The sequence below is a fragment of the Ranitomeya variabilis genome, chromosome 6, assembly GCF_051348905.1.
Source record: "Ranitomeya variabilis isolate aRanVar5 chromosome 6, aRanVar5.hap1, whole genome shotgun sequence".
Lineage (NCBI taxonomy): Eukaryota > Metazoa > Chordata > Amphibia > Anura > Dendrobatidae > Ranitomeya > Ranitomeya variabilis.
In genome coordinates, this window is record NC_135237.1 from 512,924,617 (window position 1) to 512,945,803 (window position 21,187).

A 21,187-nucleotide genomic window follows, 5' to 3' on the forward strand; every position below is an offset into this window, starting at 1 on the left:
AAATAAATACAAATACATCTCTTGTCCCATAGGGGGCACACAAGCCCTGGATAAAAAATATATATATAAAGTGCCTAGTGACAAAAATTATATTATATTCCATCTATATCCCATGTAAAAAGTGCAAAAAAATAAATAAAGAGTTTATTTGTATATAATAATAGCTTCCATATAAGACAGCGCTATCCTAGTTAGGGACAAGTAAATGCCAAGTGACCTAAAGATAATAATAGTCAATATTGGTATTAAAGTAAAGTGCAGCCATAAGTAAATAAATACAAATAAGTCCTAGGAGGGATTTCAATACATGACCTGTGTATGCAGCGCAGACCCCTGCAGCGCAGACCCCGACGCGCGTTTCGCGTATAGCTTCTTCCTTGGGGGAATTCAGTACAACTGAGAGGTGTTAATTCACGTCTTAATATACCTTAAAAAATCAATGAAAGCAGCGGCATGTGAGCGGCGCTTCCGTTGCCGAAAACCGGAAGTGACGTCTTCCACGGACCGGCGTCTCACGTCACCAGTCCGCATCCCCCTCCGACGCGTCAGAGAGGGAGACGGCACAGGCAAAGATCAAGACGCGTCGCCATGGAGACTCACCAGCCGGAGACTCAGGAAGCGCACACCGCTGCTAGGAGAAGGAGGGAACCGTAATCACTCTAATATAGCCACTGAGGAAGAGATGTGCCACACATTATATATAAAATCCTATTTATAAATACCTAAAACATAATCTGCATGAAGCATAATAGAAAGTGAAATCAGTGAAGTTACAAAAAAAGAGGTATAAAACCTATTCAATAGAATAGCCATTATAAAAAGATAATTGATTAAGAAAAAACCGTAAATATCCTAAAATAGCTACATGGCTACAAAGTTCATTTAACGTCCAGTGAATAAGTGCACACAAATCAAACATATATACATTACTAATACATAAAAATATAAAAGCCACAAACAAAACAAAATCATTATAATGTTATACAGTCCTAACAAATAACATATTTAAAAAAGTGCAACGGACAATTGGATAATAAATGTCTAAAAAATATATATATCCTCAAAGTGCAGTGCTCTATTAATATACAATCCCGGGAGACAAATCCTCCAGATGGTTCTGGGCCATCCCACAGTGGTATCCATATATTTCTTCCAATATTGATGTCATCTGATCAATAATTCCCCAATCCACAACTCCTCATATTCAAGCAGTAAAGACGTGTATAAAACACTAAAGAGATGAAAACATAAATTATTAGAGTCCATATAAAAACAGATTAAAATATTTTCAGACATATAAAAATAAAAAACACCTAACAAAAAATAATAAAAAGCAAAAAGTGGTAAATAACATACTCTATTAAAGAAAAGGAGCAAAACTAAGGATCTCATTAAGCCCATGTGGCTGTACACAATCAATCATAGAGATCCACCTAGCTTCCAACTGAGCCAAATTCTTGCGCCAATTACCACCTCTCTGATCAATATGAACCTTATCAATGCCTATTACTTTCAAGAGTTTTGCATTGCACCCATGCTTCAATCTGAAATGTCTGGGTATGGGTTTTAATGTTGATATGTCCTCAATATCTTTAGAGTTCACGATATCTCTATGATGTTCCCTTACCCGTATCTTTAAAGGTCTGGATGTTAGACCAACGTATATTTTCATACATGGACAGGTGGCGTAGTAGACCACACCCACACTATTGCACGTAATGTGTTGGGTAATTGTATAGGTCTTTGTACCATCACTCGATAAAAAATTACTAGCTCGAGACATATTAGGGCAGGCTATACAATCGTTACAAGGAAAAAAGCCCCATTTAGGGCCTTTAGAGCCAAAGGCTTTTTCCGGGGTTTGTCCTGAGTGATAGCTATGAACCAATATATCTTTCAAATTTTTTGCTCTTCTATACGTAATCGAAGGCTGATCATTAAGATATTTAGCAAGTGTTTTGTCCATTTTTAGCATTGGCCAATATTTCTCCAACGCTTGTTTCATGGCCGAACCTTTATCACTAAATGTAGATATAAATCTCACTACTTGATCTGATGGCGGCTTATTTTTGGTTCGTAGTAAATCTTCTCTCTTAGCTTGGACAGCTTTTTTCTTTCCCCTCTTAATACTGCGTTTAGAGTAGCCTCTGTTCTCGAACCTTGTAGCCAAGGCATCTGCTTCTTCATGAAATGATTGTTCACTGGAACATATCCTCTTGATCCTCAGGAACTGACCCGTTGGTATACCATTTATCAGCGGTCTAGGATGTGCTGATGATGCATGTAATAAGGAATTTACAGCAGTATCCTTCCGGAATACATTTGTCTCAATAAAGTCATTAGTACCCTTCCTTACCATGACATCCAAAAATTCTAAATTGCTCTGACTATACTTGCAGGTGAGTTTCACATTGATACCATTGTTGTTAAGGATTTCCAGGAACAGGAGGAGGTCCTGTTCTGAGCCCTGCCAAATCAGAAAAATATCGTCAATGAAACGTACCCAGAACAGGACCTTCTCAATAAAGTCAACTGGTCTAGTGAAGAAGATGGTTCTCTCCCATAGACCTAAAAATAAATTAGCGTATGAGGGGGCGAAAGACGCCCCCATCGCTGTGCCCTGGTTTTGCAAGTAAATGGTTTCTTTAAAAATAAAAAAGTTGTGGGTCAGTGCAAATTCCAGAAGAGTAATCAAAAAATCGATAACCTCAATACTGTAATCAGTCATAGATAGAAAGGTTTTAACTGCTTGGATTCCATCTTTATGTTGAATAGAGGTATAGAGAGACTCTACGTCAAGAGTCACAAACCACATATCTTCCTCCATTGGTATGCCTTCAATTTTTGACAGGAAATCTCCAGTGTCCCTAATATAGGAAGGTAACATGTGGACCAAAGGTTTAAGGTGAGAATCAAGGTACTTACCAACTGTTTCGCAGAGGCTCCCGTTGCCCGATACAATTGGACGACCCGGTGGGTTATTTAAATTTTTATGAACTTTGGGCAAGAAATAGATACATGCCATCTTTGGGTAGGTAGGTATCAAATTGTCTCTGATTTGTTTTGTGATAATCCCATTCTGAAAAGCTTCTTCCAAGATCCCCTCCAGGTCACCTACAAATTTCAAAGTTGGGTTAAAAGTCAATCTCTTATAGTGAGCTGGATCCCTCAATTGTCTCAAAGCTTCTTTTTCGTATAGTCCAACAGGTAAAACCACCACATTCCCTCCTTTGTCTGCCGATTTTATCACTATTCCCTTTAAATCTCTCAGTTCTTTTAGGGCCTTCCTCTGACACCAAGTGAGATTATCATTATTTATCCTTGGTGATATCTTATGGAATTCATTAGTGACCATTTTGACAAAAAGTTCAATATTCGGGTAAAGATTCATAGGAGGGAATTTTTTAGGAATGGGGGGCACAAATTTGTTTATACTCACTATTGGTTCCTGTTCATTACTGAGTTCGTCAAGAATGGCAATAGCTTCTAACTCCCTCTCTGTCCATACTTCACCCAGATTTGGTTTTTCATGAAGTTTTTTTAGAACCAGCTTACGTGCAAATAAATTTAAGTCTTTCAGTGCTGAGAAAAAATCAAATGAAGCAGTGGGTGAGAAACTCAGACCCAAGCTCAATACCTCCACCTGTGCTTCCGTAAGTTTGTAATCAGATAGATTAATTACCTGTAACCCAGATGTCGATGGATCATTTCTCCGTTTCTCCTTTCTTTTATAATTGTTTCCTCTTCTCTGATTAGTATTCCTCCTCAGATTATAGAAACGATTATCAGTCCTACCATCATTATTATCCTCCTCTCTGGATGATATGGATGAAAAAGATGAAGTCCTTGTCATCTCATGGCTCCTTGTTACAGCTGTTTGCCATCTGTAGACTGTTCCACTTTTGAGGTCTTGAAGATCCCTTTGGAACTTCTTCATTTTAGAGTCCTTCACCTCTTTTTCCCAAATATGGGATTGGTTCTCAATATCCTTGTTGAGTGTCTCCATCTCTACATTGGTAAGTGTCTCAGATAGTTTCACACGAGTGCTCTCGATCTCAATATCACAGTTATCCAGACTTTTCTTATTGTTACCAATTAAAAGTTCTATAAGGCATTTAGAACAATTATTACAGGCTTCTTCCCATTTAGTCCTGAACACAGTGTCCTCTACCACAAAAGATGGCATAATTTTCACTCTTAAGCCTCTCGGAATTAATCCTTTAGCCAAATACCTTTCTAATGAGGCCTTATTCCACCATGTCCGTGTCCTTTTCTTCAATAGATACTTCATAGAATTTTTCAAATTCATTTTACTACCACTTTCCACTGAAACATTCTGTATAGTATCTCCATTAAAAACAGTATCCATACAAGATAACCAATTCAATTCTCTGGCTTTAGTATCCATATTGGCCACTACTAGCTGTAAACAAAGTACAGGAAAATTTATAGATAAACCAAAAGATTTTTAGGCCTAATCAAAGGCACTTCCAATAACACTACTCCTATCAACAAAAACGGAAGCATATGCCAATTCAAATTAAAAATTTATATATTTTATTATACAGAACATGTACACAAATAACGAGGAGACATAAAATACAGAATAGCTGCTACTACAGAGCCACGTCCTCCATGCACAAATATCCATATAGCCTGTGTATCTACATGAATCAAAGAATGCTATAATATATTATGGTACATATAAGGTATAAATTGCACCTAGATTAGAGTATCTACCACAAAATAATAAGGGCATAAACAGAAGTGTATCACAAAAAAGGTCTATATGCCAAAGATGAACAAATTTATAAATAGCTTAATACTGCACAATATACATATAAATGTTGTTATTATTCATTGGACGCTAAATAAATACAAATACATCTCTTGTCCCATAGGGGGCACACAAGCCCTGGATAAAAAATATATATATAAAGTGCCTAGTGACAAAAATTATATTATATTCCATCTATATCCCATGTAAAAAGTGCAAAAAAATAAATAAAGAGTTTATTTGTATATAATAATAGCTTCCATATAAGACAGCGCTATCCTAGTTAGGGACAAGTAAATGCCAAGTGACCTAAAGATAATAATAGTCAATATTGGTATTAAAGTAAAGTGCAGCCATAAGTAAATAAATACAAATAAGTCCTAGGAGGGATTTCAATACATGACCTGTGTATGCAGCGCAGACCCCTGCAGCGCAGACCCCGACGCGCGTTTCGCGTATAGCTTCTTCCTTGGGGGAATTCAGTACAACTGAGAGGTGTTAATTCACGTCTTAATATACCTTAAAAAATCAATGAAAGCAGCGGCATGTGAGCGGCGCTTCCGTTGCCGAAAACCGGAAGTGACGTCTTCCACGGACCGGCGTCTCACGTCACCAGTCCGCATCCCCCTCCGACGCGTCAGAGAGGGAGACGGCACAGGCAAAGATCAAGACGCGTCGCCATGGAGACTCACCAGCCGGAGACTCAGGAAGCGCACACCGCTGCTAGGAGAAGGAGGGAACCGTAATCACTCTAATATAGCCACTGAGGAAGAGATGTGCCACACATTATATATAAAATCCTATTTATAAATACCTAAAACATAATCTGCATGAAGCATAATAGAAAGTGAAATCAGTGAAGTTACAAAAAAAGAGGTATAAAACCTATTCAATAGAATAGCCATTATAAAAAGATAATTGATTAAGAAAAAACCGTAAATATCCTAAAATAGCTACATGGCTACAAAGTTCATTTAACGTCCAGTGAATAAGTGCACACAAATCAAACATATATACATTACTAATACATAAAAATATAAAAGCCACAAACAAAACAAAATCATTATAATGTTATACAGTCCTAACAAATAACATATTTAAAAAAGTGCAACGGACAATTGGATAATAAATGTCTAAAAAATATATATATCCTCAAAGTGCAGTGCTCTATTAATATACAATCCCGGGAGACAAATCCTCCAGATGGTTCTGGGCCATCCCACAGTGGTATCCATATATTTCTTCCAATATTGATGTCATCTGATCAATAATTCCCCAATCCACAACTCCTCATATTCAAGCAGTAAAGACGTGTATAAAACACTAAAGAGATGAAAACATAAATTATTAGAGTCCATATAAAAACAGATTAAAATATTTTCAGACATATAAAAATAAAAAACACCTAACAAAAAATAATAAAAAGCAAAAAGTGGTAAATAACATACTCTATTAAAGAAAAGGAGCAAAACTAAGGATCTCATTAAGCCCATGTGGCTGTACACAATCAATCATAGAGATCCACCTAGCTTCCAACTGAGCCAAATTCTTGCGCCAATTACCACCTCTCTGATCAATATGAACCTTATCAATGCCTATTACTTTCAAGAGTTTTGCATTGCACCCATGCTTCAATCTGAAATGTCTGGGTATGGGTTTTAATGTTGATATGTCCTCAATATCTTTAGAGTTCACGATATCTCTATGATGTTCCCTTACCCGTATCTTTAAAGGTCTGGATGTTAGACCAACGTATATTTTCATACATGGACAGGTGGCGTAGTAGACCACACCCACACTATTGCACGTAATGTGTTGGGTAATTGTATAGGTCTTTGTACCATCACTCGATAAAAAATTACTAGCTCGAGACATATTAGGGCAGGCTATACAATCGTTACAAGGAAAAAAGCCCCATTTAGGGCCTTTAGAGCCAAAGGCTTTTTCCGGGGTTTGTCCTGAGTGATAGCTATGAACCAATATATCTTTCAAATTTTTTGCTCTTCTATACGTAATCGAAGGCTGATCATTAAGATATTTAGCAAGTGTTTTGTCCATTTTTAGCATTGGCCAATATTTCTCCAACGCTTGTTTCATGGCCGAACCTTTATCACTAAATGTAGATATAAATCTCACTACTTGATCTGATGGCGGCTTATTTTTGGTTCGTAGTAAATCTTCTCTCTTAGCTTGGACAGCTTTTTTCTTTCCCCTCTTAATACTGCGTTTAGAGTAGCCTCTGTTCTCGAACCTTGTAGCCAAGGCATCTGCTTCTTCATGAAATGATTGTTCACTGGAACATATCCTCTTGATCCTCAGGAACTGACCCGTTGGTATACCATTTATCAGCGGTCTAGGATGTGCTGATGATGCATGTAATAAGGAATTTACAGCAGTATCCTTCCGGAATACATTTGTCTCAATAAAGTCATTAGTACCCTTCCTTACCATGACATCCAAAAATTCTAAATTGCTCTGACTATACTTGCAGGTGAGTTTCACATTGATACCATTGTTGTTAAGGATTTCCAGGAACAGGAGGAGGTCCTGTTCTGAGCCCTGCCAAATCAGAAAAATATCGTCAATGAAACGTACCCAGAACAGGACCTTCTCAATAAAGTCAACTGGTCTAGTGAAGAAGATGGTTCTCTCCCATAGACCTAAAAATAAATTAGCGTATGAGGGGGCGAAAGACGCCCCCATCGCTGTGCCCTGGTTTTGCAAGTAAATGGTTTCTTTAAAAATAAAAAAGTTGTGGGTCAGTGCAAATTCCAGAAGAGTAATCAAAAAATCGATAACCTCAATACTGTAATCAGTCATAGATAGAAAGGTTTTAACTGCTTGGATTCCATCTTTATGTTGAATAGAGGTATAGAGAGACTCTACGTCAAGAGTCACAAACCACATATCTTCCTCCATTGGTATGCCTTCAATTTTTGACAGGAAATCTCCAGTGTCCCTAATATAGGAAGGTAACATGTGGACCAAAGGTTTAAGGTGAGAATCAAGGTACTTACCAACTGTTTCGCAGAGGCTCCCGTTGCCCGATACAATTGGACGACCCGGTGGGTTATTTAAATTTTTATGAACTTTGGGCAAGAAATAGATACATGCCATCTTTGGGTAGGTAGGTATCAAATTGTCTCTGATTTGTTTTGTGATAATCCCATTCTGAAAAGCTTCTTCCAAGATCCCCTCCAGGTCACCTACAAATTTCAAAGTTGGGTTAAAAGTCAATCTCTTATAGTGAGCTGGATCCCTCAATTGTCTCAAAGCTTCTTTTTCGTATAGTCCAACAGGTAAAACCACCACATTCCCTCCTTTGTCTGCCGATTTTATCACTATTCCCTTTAAATCTCTCAGTTCTTTTAGGGCCTTCCTCTGACACCAAGTGAGATTATCATTATTTATCCTTGGTGATATCTTATGGAATTCATTAGTGACCATTTTGACAAAAAGTTCAATATTCGGGTAAAGATTCATAGGAGGGAATTTTTTAGGAATGGGGGGCACAAATTTGTTTATACTCACTATTGGTTCCTGTTCATTACTGAGTTCGTCAAGAATGGCAATAGCTTCTAACTCCCTCTCTGTCCATACTTCACCCAGATTTGGTTTTTCATGAAGTTTTTTTAGAACCAGCTTACGTGCAAATAAATTTAAGTCTTTCAGTGCTGAGAAAAAATCAAATGAAGCAGTGGGTGAGAAACTCAGACCCAAGCTCAATACCTCCACCTGTGCTTCCGTAAGTTTGTAATCAGATAGATTAATTACCTGTAACCCAGATGTCGATGGATCATTTCTCCGTTTCTCCTTTCTTTTATAATTGTTTCCTCTTCTCTGATTAGTATTCCTCCTCAGATTATAGAAACGATTATCAGTCCTACCATCATTATTATCCTCCTCTCTGGATGATATGGATGAAAAAGATGAAGTCCTTGTCATCTCATGGCTCCTTGTTACAGCTGTTTGCCATCTGTAGACTGTTCCACTTTTGAGGTCTTGAAGATCCCTTTGGAACTTCTTCATTTTAGAGTCCTTCACCTCTTTTTCCCAAATATGGGATTGGTTCTCAATATCCTTGTTGAGTGTCTCCATCTCTACATTGGTAAGTGTCTCAGATAGTTTCACACGAGTGCTCTCGATCTCAATATCACAGTTATCCAGACTTTTCTTATTGTTACCAATTAAAAGTTCTATAAGGCATTTAGAACAATTATTACAGGCTTCTTCCCATTTAGTCCTGAACACAGTGTCCTCTACCACAAAAGATGGCATAATTTTCACTCTTAAGCCTCTCGGAATTAATCCTTTAGCCAAATACCTTTCTAATGAGGCCTTATTCCACCATGTCCGTGTCCTTTTCTTCAATAGATACTTCATAGAATTTTTCAAATTCATTTTACTACCACTTTCCACTGAAACATTCTGTATAGTATCTCCATTAAAAACAGTATCCATACAAGATAACCAATTCAATTCTCTGGCTTTAGTATCCATATTGGCCACTACTAGCTGTAAACAAAGTACAGGAAAATTTATAGATAAACCAAAAGATTTTTAGGCCTAATCAAAGGCACTTCCAATAACACTACTCCTATCAACAAAAACGGAAGCATATGCCAATTCAAATTAAAAATTTATATATTTTATTATACAGAACATGTACACAAATAACGAGGAGACATAAAATACAGAATAGCTGCTACTACAGAGCCACGTCCTCCATGCACAAATATCCATATAGCCTGTGTATCTACATGAATCAAAGAATGCTATAATATATTATGGTACATATAAGGTATAAATTGCACCTAGATTAGAGTATCTACCACAAAATAATAAGGGCATAAACAGAAGTGTATCACAAAAAAGGTCTATATGCCAAAGATGAACAAATTTATAAATAGCTTAATACTGCACAATATACATATAAATGTTGTTATTATTCATTGGACGCTAAATAAATACAAATACATCTCTTGTCCCATAGGGGGCACACAAGCCCTGGATAAAAAATATATATATAAAGTGCCTAGTGACAAAAATTATATTATATTCCATCTATATCCCATGTAAAAAGTGCAAAAAAATAAATAAAGAGTTTATTTGTATATAATAATAGCTTCCATATAAGACAGCGCTATCCTAGTTAGGGACAAGTAAATGCCAAGTGACCTAAAGATAATAATAGTCAATATTGGTATTAAAGTAAAGTGCAGCCATAAGTAAATAAATACAAATAAGTCCTAGGAGGGATTTCAATACATGACCTGTGTATGCAGCGCAGACCCCTGCAGCGCAGACCCCGACGCGCGTTTCGCGTATAGCTTCTTCCTTGGGGGAATTCAGTACAACTGAGAGGTGTTAATTCACGTCTTAATATACCTTAAAAAATCAATGAAAGCAGCGGCATGTGAGCGGCGCTTCCGTTGCCGAAAACCGGAAGTGACGTCTTCCACGGACCGGCGTCTCACGTCACCAGTCCGCATCCCCCTCCGACGCGTCAGAGAGGGAGACGGCACAGGCAAAGATCAAGACGCGTCGCCATGGAGACTCACCAGCCGGAGACTCAGGAAGCGCACACCGCTGCTAGGAGAAGGAGGGAACCGTAATCACTCTAATATAGCCACTGAGGAAGAGATGTGCCACACATTATATATAAAATCCTATTTATAAATACCTAAAACATAATCTGCATGAAGCATAATAGAAAGTGAAATCAGTGAAGTTACAAAAAAAGAGGTATAAAACCTATTCAATAGAATAGCCATTATAAAAAGATAATTGATTAAGAAAAAACCGTAAATATCCTAAAATAGCTACATGGCTACAAAGTTCATTTAACGTCCAGTGAATAAGTGCACACAAATCAAACATATATACATTACTAATACATAAAAATATAAAAGCCACAAACAAAACAAAATCATTATAATGTTATACAGTCCTAACAAATAACATATTTAAAAAAGTGCAACGGACAATTGGATAATAAATGTCTAAAAAATATATATATCCTCAAAGTGCAGTGCTCTATTAATATACAATCCCGGGAGACAAATCCTCCAGATGGTTCTGGGCCATCCCACAGTGGTATCCATATATTTCTTCCAATATTGATGTCATCTGATCAATAATTCCCCAATCCACAACTCCTCATATTCAAGCAGTAAAGACGTGTATAAAACACTAAAGAGATGAAAACATAAATTATTAGAGTCCATATAAAAACAGATTAAAATATTTTCAGACATATAAAAATAAAAAACACCTAACAAAAAATAATAAAAAGCAAAAAGTGGTAAATAACATACTCTATTAAAGAAAAGGAGCAAAACTAAGGATCTCATTAAGCCCATGTGGCTGTACACAATCAATCATAGAGATCCACCTAGCTTCCAACTGAGCCAAATTCTTGCGCCAATTACCACCTCTCTGATCAATATGAACCTTATCAATGCCTATTACTTTCAAGAGTTTTGCATTGCACCCATGCTTCAATCTGAAATGTCTGGGTATGGGTTTTAATGTTGATATGTCCTCAATATCTTTAGAGTTCACGATATCTCTATGATGTTCCCTTACCCGTATCTTTAAAGGTCTGGATGTTAGACCAACGTATATTTTCATACATGGACAGGTGGCGTAGTAGACCACACCCACACTATTGCACGTAATGTGTTGGGTAATTGTATAGGTCTTTGTACCATCACTCGATAAAAAATTACTAGCTCGAGACATATTAGGGCAGGCTATACAATCGTTACAAGGAAAAAAGCCCCATTTAGGGCCTTTAGAGCCAAAGGCTTTTTCCGGGGTTTGTCCTGAGTGATAGCTATGAACCAATATATCTTTCAAATTTTTTGCTCTTCTATACGTAATCGAAGGCTGATCATTAAGATATTTAGCAAGTGTTTTGTCCATTTTTAGCATTGGCCAATATTTCTCCAACGCTTGTTTCATGGCCGAACCTTTATCACTAAATGTAGATATAAATCTCACTACTTGATCTGATGGCGGCTTATTTTTGGTTCGTAGTAAATCTTCTCTCTTAGCTTGGACAGCTTTTTTCTTTCCCCTCTTAATACTGCGTTTAGAGTAGCCTCTGTTCTCGAACCTTGTAGCCAAGGCATCTGCTTCTTCATGAAATGATTGTTCACTGGAACATATCCTCTTGATCCTCAGGAACTGACCCGTTGGTATACCATTTATCAGCGGTCTAGGATGTGCTGATGATGCATGTAATAAGGAATTTACAGCAGTATCCTTCCGGAATACATTTGTCTCAATAAAGTCATTAGTACCCTTCCTTACCATGACATCCAAAAATTCTAAATTGCTCTGACTATACTTGCAGGTGAGTTTCACATTGATACCATTGTTGTTAAGGATTTCCAGGAACAGGAGGAGGTCCTGTTCTGAGCCCTGCCAAATCAGAAAAATATCGTCAATGAAACGTACCCAGAACAGGACCTTCTCAATAAAGTCAACTGGTCTAGTGAAGAAGATGGTTCTCTCCCATAGACCTAAAAATAAATTAGCGTATGAGGGGGCGAAAGACGCCCCCATCGCTGTGCCCTGGTTTTGCAAGTAAATGGTTTCTTTAAAAATAAAAAAGTTGTGGGTCAGTGCAAATTCCAGAAGAGTAATCAAAAAATCGATAACCTCAATACTGTAATCAGTCATAGATAGAAAGGTTTTAACTGCTTGGATTCCATCTTTATGTTGAATAGAGGTATAGAGAGACTCTACGTCAAGAGTCACAAACCACATATCTTCCTCCATTGGTATGCCTTCAATTTTTGACAGGAAATCTCCAGTGTCCCTAATATAGGAAGGTAACATGTGGACCAAAGGTTTAAGGTGAGAATCAAGGTACTTACCAACTGTTTCGCAGAGGCTCCCGTTGCCCGATACAATTGGACGACCCGGTGGGTTATTTAAATTTTTATGAACTTTGGGCAAGAAATAGATACATGCCATCTTTGGGTAGGTAGGTATCAAATTGTCTCTGATTTGTTTTGTGATAATCCCATTCTGAAAAGCTTCTTCCAAGATCCCCTCCAGGTCACCTACAAATTTCAAAGTTGGGTTAAAAGTCAATCTCTTATAGTGAGCTGGATCCCTCAATTGTCTCAAAGCTTCTTTTTCGTATAGTCCAACAGGTAAAACCACCACATTCCCTCCTTTGTCTGCCGATTTTATCACTATTCCCTTTAAATCTCTCAGTTCTTTTAGGGCCTTCCTCTGACACCAAGTGAGATTATCATTATTTATCCTTGGTGATATCTTATGGAATTCATTAGTGACCATTTTGACAAAAAGTTCAATATTCGGGTAAAGATTCATAGGAGGGAAGCGCCGCTCACATGCCGCTGCTTTCATTGATTTTTTAAGGTATATTAAGACGTGAATTAACACCTCTCAGTTGTACTGAATTCCCCCAAGGAAGAAGCTATACGCGAAACGCGCGTCGGGGTCTGCGCTGCAGGGGTCTGCGCTGCATACACAACAGGTCATGTATTGAAATCCCTCCTAGGACTTATTTGTATTTATTTACTTATGGCTGCACTTTACTTTAATACCAATATTGACTATTATTATCTTTAGGTCACTTGGCATTTACTTGTCCCTAACTAGGATAGCGCTGTCTTATATGGAAGCTATTATTATATACAAATAAACTCTTTATTTATTTTTTTGCACTTTTTACATGGGATATAGATGGAATATAATATAATTTTTGTCACTAGGCACTTTATATATATATTTTTTATCCAGGGCTTGTGTGCCCCCTATGGGACAAGAGATGTATTTGTATTTATTTAGCGTCCAATGAATAATAACAACATTTATATGTATATTGTGCAGTATTAAGCTATTTATAAATTTGTTCATCTTTGGCATATAGACCTTTTTTGTGATACACTTCTGTTTATGCCCTTATTATTTTGTGGTAGATACTCTAATCTAGGTGCAATTTATACCTTATATGTACCATAATATATTATAGCATTCTTTGATTCATGTAGATACACAGGCTATATGGATATTTGTGCATGGAGGACGTGGCTCTGTAGTAGCAGCTATTCTGTATTTTATGTCTCCTCGTTATTTGTGTACATGTTCTGTATAATAAAATATATAAATTTTTAATTTGAATTGGCATATGCTTCCGTTTTTGTTGATAGGAGTAGTGTTATTGGAAGTGCCTTTGATTAGGCCTAAAAATCTTTTGGTTTATCTATAAATTTTCCTGTACTTTGTTTACAGCTAGTAGTGGCCAATATGGATACTAAAGCCAGAGAATTGAATTGGTTATCTTGTATGGATACTGTTTTTAATGGAGATACTATACAGAATGTTTCAGTGGAAAGTGGTAGTAAAATGAATTTGAAAAATTCTATGAAGTATCTATTGAAGAAAAGGACACGGACATGGTGGAATAAGGCCTCATTAGAAAGGTATTTGGCTAAAGGATTAATTCCGAGAGGCTTAAGAGTGAAAATTATGCCATCTTTTGTGGTAGAGGACACTGTGTTCAGGACTAAATGGGAAGAAGCCTGTAATAATTGTTCTAAATGCCTTATAGAACTTTTAATTGGTAACAATAAGAAAAGTCTGGATAACTGTGATATTGAGATCGAGAGCACTCGTGTGAAACTATCTGAGACACTTACCAATGTAGAGATGGAGACACTCAACAAGGATATTGAGAACCAATCCCATATTTGGGAAAAAGAGGTGAAGGACTCTAAAATGAAGAAGTTCCAAAGGGATCTTCAAGACCTCAAAAGTGGAACAGTCTACAGATGGCAAACAGCTGTAACAAGGAGCCATGAGATGACAAGGACTTCATCTTTTTCATCCATATCATCCAGAGAGGAGGATAATAATGATGGTAGGACTGATAATCGTTTCTATAATCTGAGGAGGAATACTAATCAGAGAAGAGGAAACAATTATAAAAGAAAGGAGAAACGGAGAAATGATCCATCGACATCTGGGTTACAGGTAATTAATCTATCTGATTACAAACTTACGGAAGCACAGGTGGAGGTATTGAGCTTGGGTCTGAGTTTCTCACCCACTGCTTCATTTGATTTTTTCTCAGCACTGAAAGACTTAAATTTATTTGCACGTAAGCTGGTTCTAAAAAAACTTCATGAAAAACCAAATCTGGGTGAAGTATGGACAGAGAGGGAGTTAGAAGCTATTGCCATTCTTGACGAACTCAGTAATGAACAGGAACCAATAGTGAGTATAAACAAATTTGTGCCCCCCATTCCTAAAAAATTCCCTCCTATGAATCTTTACCCGAATATTGAACTTTTTGTCAAAATGGTCACTAATGAATTCCATAAGATATCACCAAGGATAAATAATGATAATCTCACTTGGTGTCAGAGGAAGGCCCTAAAAGAACTGAGAGATTTAAAGGGAATAGTGATAAAATCGGCAGACAAAGGAGGGAATGTGGTGGTTTTACCTGTTGGACTATACGAAAAAGAAGCTTTGAGACAATTGAGGGATCCAGCTCACTATAAGAGATTGACTTTTAACCCAACTTTGAAATTTGTAGGTGACCTGGAGGGGATCTTGGAAGAAGCTTTTCAGAATGGGATTATCACAAAACAAATCAGAGACAATTTGATACCTACCTACCCAAAGATGGCATGTATCTATTTCTTGCCCAAAGTTCATAAAAATTTAAATAACCCACCGGGTCGTCCAATTGTATCGGGCAACGGGAGCCTCTGCGAAACAGTTGGTAAGTACCTTGATTCTCACCTTAAACCTTTGGTCCACATGTTACCTTCCTATATTAGGGACACTGGAGATTTCCTGTCAAAAATTGAAGGCATACCAATGGAGGAAGATATGTGGTTTGTGACTCTTGACGTAGAGTCTCTCTATACCTCTATTCAACATAAAGATGGAATCCAAGCAGTTAAAACCTTTCTATCTATGACTGATTACAGTATTGAGGTTATCGATTTTTTGATTACTCTTCTGGAATTTGCACTGACCCACAACTTTTTTATTTTTAAAGAAACCATTTACTTGCAAAACCAGGGCACAGCGATGGGGGCGTCTTTCGCCCCCTCATACGCTAATTTATTTTTAGGTCTATGGGAGAGAACCATCTTCTTCACTAGACCAGTTGACTTTATTGAGAAGGTCCTGTTCTGGGTACGTTTCATTGACGATATTTTTCTGATTTGGCAGGGCTCAGAACAGGACCTCCTCCTGTTCCTGGAAATCCTTAACAACAATGGTATCAATGTGAAACTCACCTGCAAGTATAGTCAGAGCAATTTAGAATTTTTGGATGTCATGGTAAGGAAGGGTACTAATGACTTTATTGAGACAAATGTATTCCGGAAGGATACTGCTGTAAATTCCTTATTACATGCATCATCAGCACATCCTAGACCGCTGATAAATGGTATACCAACGGGTCAGTTCCTGAGGATCAAGAGGATATGTTCCAGTGAACAATCATTTCATGAAGAAGCAGATGCCTTGGCTACAAGGTTCGAGAACAGAGGCTACTCTAAACGCAGTATTAAGAGGGGAAAGAAAAAAGCTGTCCAAGCTAAGAGAGAAGATTTACTACGAACCAAAAATAAGCCGCCATCAGATCAAGTAGTGAGATTTATATCTACATTTAGTGATAAAGGTTCGGCCATGAAACAAGCGTTGGAGAAATATTGGCCAATGCTAAAAATGGACAAAACACTTGCTAAATATCTTAATGATCAGCCTTCGATTACGTATAGAAGAGCAAAAAATTTGAAAGATATATTGGTTCATAGCTATCACTCAGGACAAACCCCGGAAAAAGCCTTTGGCTCTAAAGGCCCTAAATGGGGCTTTTTTCCTTGTAACGATTGTATAGCCTGCCCTAATATGTCTCGAGCTAGTAATTTTTTATCGAGTGATGGTACAAAGACCTATACAATTACCCAACACATTACGTGCAATAGTGTGGGTGTGGTCTACTACGCCACCTGTCCATGTATGAAAATATACGTTGGTCTAACATCCAGACCTTTAAAGATACGGGTAAGGGAACATCATAGAGATATCGTGAACTCTAAAGATATTGAGGACATATCAACATTAAAACCCATACCCAGACATTTCAGATTGAAGCATGGGTGCAATGCAAAACTCTTGAAAGTAATAGGCATTGATAAGGTTCATATTGATCAGAGAGGTGGTAATTGGCGCAAGAATTTGGCTCAGTTGGAAGCTAGGTGGATCTCTATGATTGATTGTGTACAGCCACATGGGCTTAATGAGATCCTTAGTTTTGCTCCTTTTCTTTAATAGAGTATGTTATTTACCACTTTTTGCTTTTTATTATTTTTTGTTAGGTGTTTTTTATTTTTATATGTCTGAAAATATTTTAATCTGTTTTTATATGGACTCTAATAATTTATGTTTTCATCTCTTTAGTGTTTTATACACGTCTTTACTGCTTGAATATGAGGAGTTGTGGATTGGGGAATTATTGATCAGATGACATCAATATTGGAAGAAATATATGGATACCACTGTGGGATGGCCCAGAACCATCTGGAGGATTTGTCTCCCGGGATTGTATATTAATAGAGCACTGCACTTTGAGGATATATATATTTTTTAGACATTTATTATCCAATTGTCCGTTGCACTTTTTTAAATATGTTATTTGTTAGGACTGTATAACATTATAATGATTTTGTTTTGTTTGTGGCTTTTATATTTTTATGTATTAGTAATGTATATATGTTTGATTTGTGTGCACTTATTCACTGGACGTTAAATGAACTTTGTAGCCATGTAGCTATTTTAGGATATTTACGGTTTTTTCTTAATCAATTATCTTTTTATAATGGCTATTCTATTGAATAGGTTTTATACCTCTTTTTTTGTAACTTCACTGATTTCACTTTCTATTATGCTTCATGCAGATTATGTTTTAGGTATTTATAAATAGGATTTTATATATAATGTGTGGCACATCTCTTCCTCAGTGGCTATATTAGAGTGATTACGGTTCCCTCCTTCTCCTAGCAGCGGTGTGCGCTTCCTGAGTCTCCGGCTGGTGAGTCTCCATGGCGACGCGTCTTGATCTTTGCCTGTGCCGTCTCCCTCTCTGACGCGTCGGAGGGGGATGCGGACTGGTGACGTGAGACGCCGGTCCGTGGAAGACGTCACTTCCGGTTTTCGGCAACGGAAGCGCCGCTCACATGCCGCTGCTTTCATTGATTTTTTAAGGTATATTAAGACGTGAATTAACACCTCTCAGTTGTACTGAATTCCCCCAAGGAAGAAGCTATACGCGAAACGCGCGTCGGGGTCTGCGCTGCAGGGGTCTGCGCTGCATACACAGGTCATGTATTGAAATCCCTCCTAGGACTTATTTGTATTTATTTACTTATGGCTGCACTTTACTTTAATACCAATATTGACTATTATTATCTTTAGGTCACTTGGCATTTACTTGTCCCTAACTAGGATAGCGCTGTCTTATATGGAAGCTATTATTATATACAAATAAACTCTTTATTTATTTTTTTGCACTTTTTACATGGGATATAGATGGAATATAATATAATTTTTGTCACTAGGCACTTTATATATATATTTTTTATCCAGGGCTTGTGTGCCCCCTATGGGACAAGAGATGTATTTGTATTTATTTAGCGTCCAATGAATAATAACAACATTTATATGTATATTGTGCAGTATTAAGCTATTTATAAATTTGTTCATCTTTGGCATATAGACCTTTTTTGTGATACACTTCTGTTTATGCCCTTATTATTTTGTGGTAGATACTCTAATCTAGGTGCAATTTATACCTTATATGTACCATAATATATTATAGCATTCTTTGATTCATGTAGATACACAGGCTATATGGATATTTGTGCATGGAGGACGTGGCTCTGTAGTAGCAGCTATTCTGTATTTTATGTCTCCTCGTTATTTGTGTACATGTTCTGTATAATAAAATATATAAATTTTTAATTTGAATTGGCATATGCTTCCGTTTTTGTTGATAGGAGTAGTGTTATTGGAAGTGCCTTTGATTAGGCCTAAAAATCTTTTGGTTTGCCTTGGAGACCCAAGTAGCAGACAAGGCTGGGCAAAGGAGAACCTTTCCACACATTCTGTGCATCTACCCGTGGGGTCCTTAAGTGCCGAAACCACCCTAAGAGGTAGAGTGGTCACCTTAGATAAGAAAAATTCAGGAGTGTCTACCACTGGTGGAGTAGACCAAGAGGCCACCAGCTCTACTGGAAAGGGATATAACACCTCCATACCACTACGCTTTTGAAAGAGTTTGGGTGTTCTCACCCTCTCTATAAAACCTCTAAAGTCCCCATGATTAGAAAAGGATCTAGCATGCTCTTAGCCCTTCTTAAAAAAACCTGTTTAAGTAACGGGAGGGGACGGCGTAGCTGTCACTCCCAGAGAGGCGTTAACAACCATCATCAAACTGTCCACCATCTCCTTCAGCTTGCCTACCTGATATGGATTTAGAACAGACTCTGAACTAGAACTGGATTCTGAGTCCTGAGGCAAGAGAATCCTTTGAGGAGGATAAAAAGGAATCTGGGTGCCTCCACTGTGAAGGTGACCAGGACAAGAAGATAGCTTAAGGAGGTACGTTTTCTACAGGATTCTAGTAGTATTTCCTTAAACACGCTCCATTTATGTTTAGTATCCCGAGTTACCATGACATTTACCAGTCTACTCGATGAAGCTCTTCCCTTAATTTGTTGAAATTAGGTTTCCTCAAGTTCCAATTCTTTTTATTTCCCTTTTTGAATGTTTGATTGAAAATTACATTGAAACTTACCATATTATGGTCCCTGCATCCCAAATACTCCTTGGCCTGTAGATCTGAAATTGTATCTTGTCTATTTGAGACCACCAGATCCAGAAGATTACCTCCCCTGGTTGGTTCGTCTACCAGCTGAGAGAGGTAGTTTTCCTGAACTGTGGATAAAAACTTGTAGCTTTTAGCACAACCAGAAGATTCTGTGTCCCATTGAGTGTTTGGTTAGTTAAAATCCCCCGTAATAAGGACCCTATTATTATTTGCTGCCTTTTTAACCCCTTTCTGCCAGCTGACGGAATAGAACATCAGCTGTCAGATCCCCCGCTTTGGGGTGGGCTCCGGCGGTGAGCCCACCTCAAAGCCGCGACATGTCAGCTGTTTTGTACAGCTGACATGTGCGCGCAATGAGCGCGAGCAGAATCGCGATCTGCTCGCGCCCATTAACTAGTTAAATGCCGCCGTCAAACGCTGACAGCGGCATTTAACTAGCGCTCCCGGCCGCGCGGCCAGGGGTGCTCCCACCGCTGACCCCCGTCACATGATCGGGGGTCATCGGTGCATTGCCATAACCAGAGGTCGCCTTGAGACCTCTATGGTTGTTGATGGCCGATTGCTTTGAGTGCCACCCTGTGGTCAGCATTCAAAGCACCCCTGCATTTCTGCTACATAGAGGTGATCTGTACTTCACCTCTATGTAGCAGAGCCGATCGTGTAGTGCATGCTTCTAGCCTCTTGAAGCATGCCAAAATAAAAAAAGTTTAAAAATATAAAAAAAATAAAAAATATATGAAAGTTCAAATCACCCCCCTTTCGCCCCAATCAAAATAAAACAATAAAAAAATAAAACCTACACATATTTGGTATCGCCGTGTTCAGAATCGCCCGATCTATCAATAAAAACAAAGGATTAACCTGATCGCTAAATGGCATAGCGAGAAAAGTCCTGCACAAGGACTGACCCTCTTGTCTTCCCTGGAGCTGTACACCCGTAACTACCAACCCAAGGAAAGGAATACAGGAGTGATGGGTGATAGGGTGAGTGGAGAGGCTCTGCTTAAGAACCGGCTCCAAACACCCTGACACATTCCATGACATAATACGACATCATGCAATTTTGAGGGGTTAATCCATTTGATAATTTCTTCCTTTATTTCTCTTTCTAGGAAAGCTGGGCAACAGCTATGGCTACTTTCACACATCAGGTTTTTTGCATCAGGCACAATCCGGCGAATTTTTTTAAAAAAATGGAACCGTGTGTTTATTTTTCCGCCAAATCCGTTTTTTTTTTCATAGTGTTGTATTAGCGCCGGATTGCTCCTGATGTCCCAACGCTTCATCCGCTTTTTGCCGGATCTCTCCCTCTCCCCCCGGAACAGGAAGTCACACTATCCCTGATCCATCAAGTCAGTTTTCCACTATTTGCAACGGATCCATTTTTTCAAAAATTAGCCAGATTGTGCCTGAAACAAAAAACCTGATGTGTGAAAGTAGCCTAATATAGACATGATTACAAGTCTAACTAGAGTTCCCTCTCTCCATAACTAGTAAGATTTGCTTATATTTAT

The 21,187-nt window shown here is 38.0% G+C and overlaps 1 protein-coding gene and 3 long non-coding RNA genes across 5 annotated transcripts in view; 2 read left to right on the top strand and 2 right to left on the bottom strand.

The window, feature by feature from the left end:
* The window catches only part of CFAP418 (cilia and flagella associated protein 418), a 67,652-nt gene that overhangs the window by 7,873 nt on the left and 38,592 nt on the right, over positions 1 to 21,187 (top strand). The window lies entirely within an intron of this gene.
* Positions 1,034 to 3,774, bottom strand: LOC143781459 (uncharacterized). Its single transcript, XR_013216720.1, has 3 exons — positions 3,440 to 3,774; positions 2,926 to 3,114; positions 1,034 to 1,231 (listed from the first exon to the last, which is right to left on the bottom strand). It is a non-coding gene; the product is annotated as an uncharacterized LOC143781459 (long non-coding RNA).
* Positions 5,903 to 8,643, bottom strand: LOC143781460 (uncharacterized). Its single transcript, XR_013216721.1, has 3 exons — positions 8,309 to 8,643; positions 7,795 to 7,983; positions 5,903 to 6,100 (listed from the first exon to the last, which is right to left on the bottom strand). It is a non-coding gene; the product is annotated as an uncharacterized LOC143781460 (long non-coding RNA).
* LOC143781461 (uncharacterized) lies at positions 14,703 to 17,443 on the top strand. The gene is made up of 3 exons (XR_013216722.1): positions 14,703 to 15,037; positions 15,363 to 15,551; positions 17,246 to 17,443. It is a non-coding gene; the product is annotated as an uncharacterized LOC143781461 (long non-coding RNA).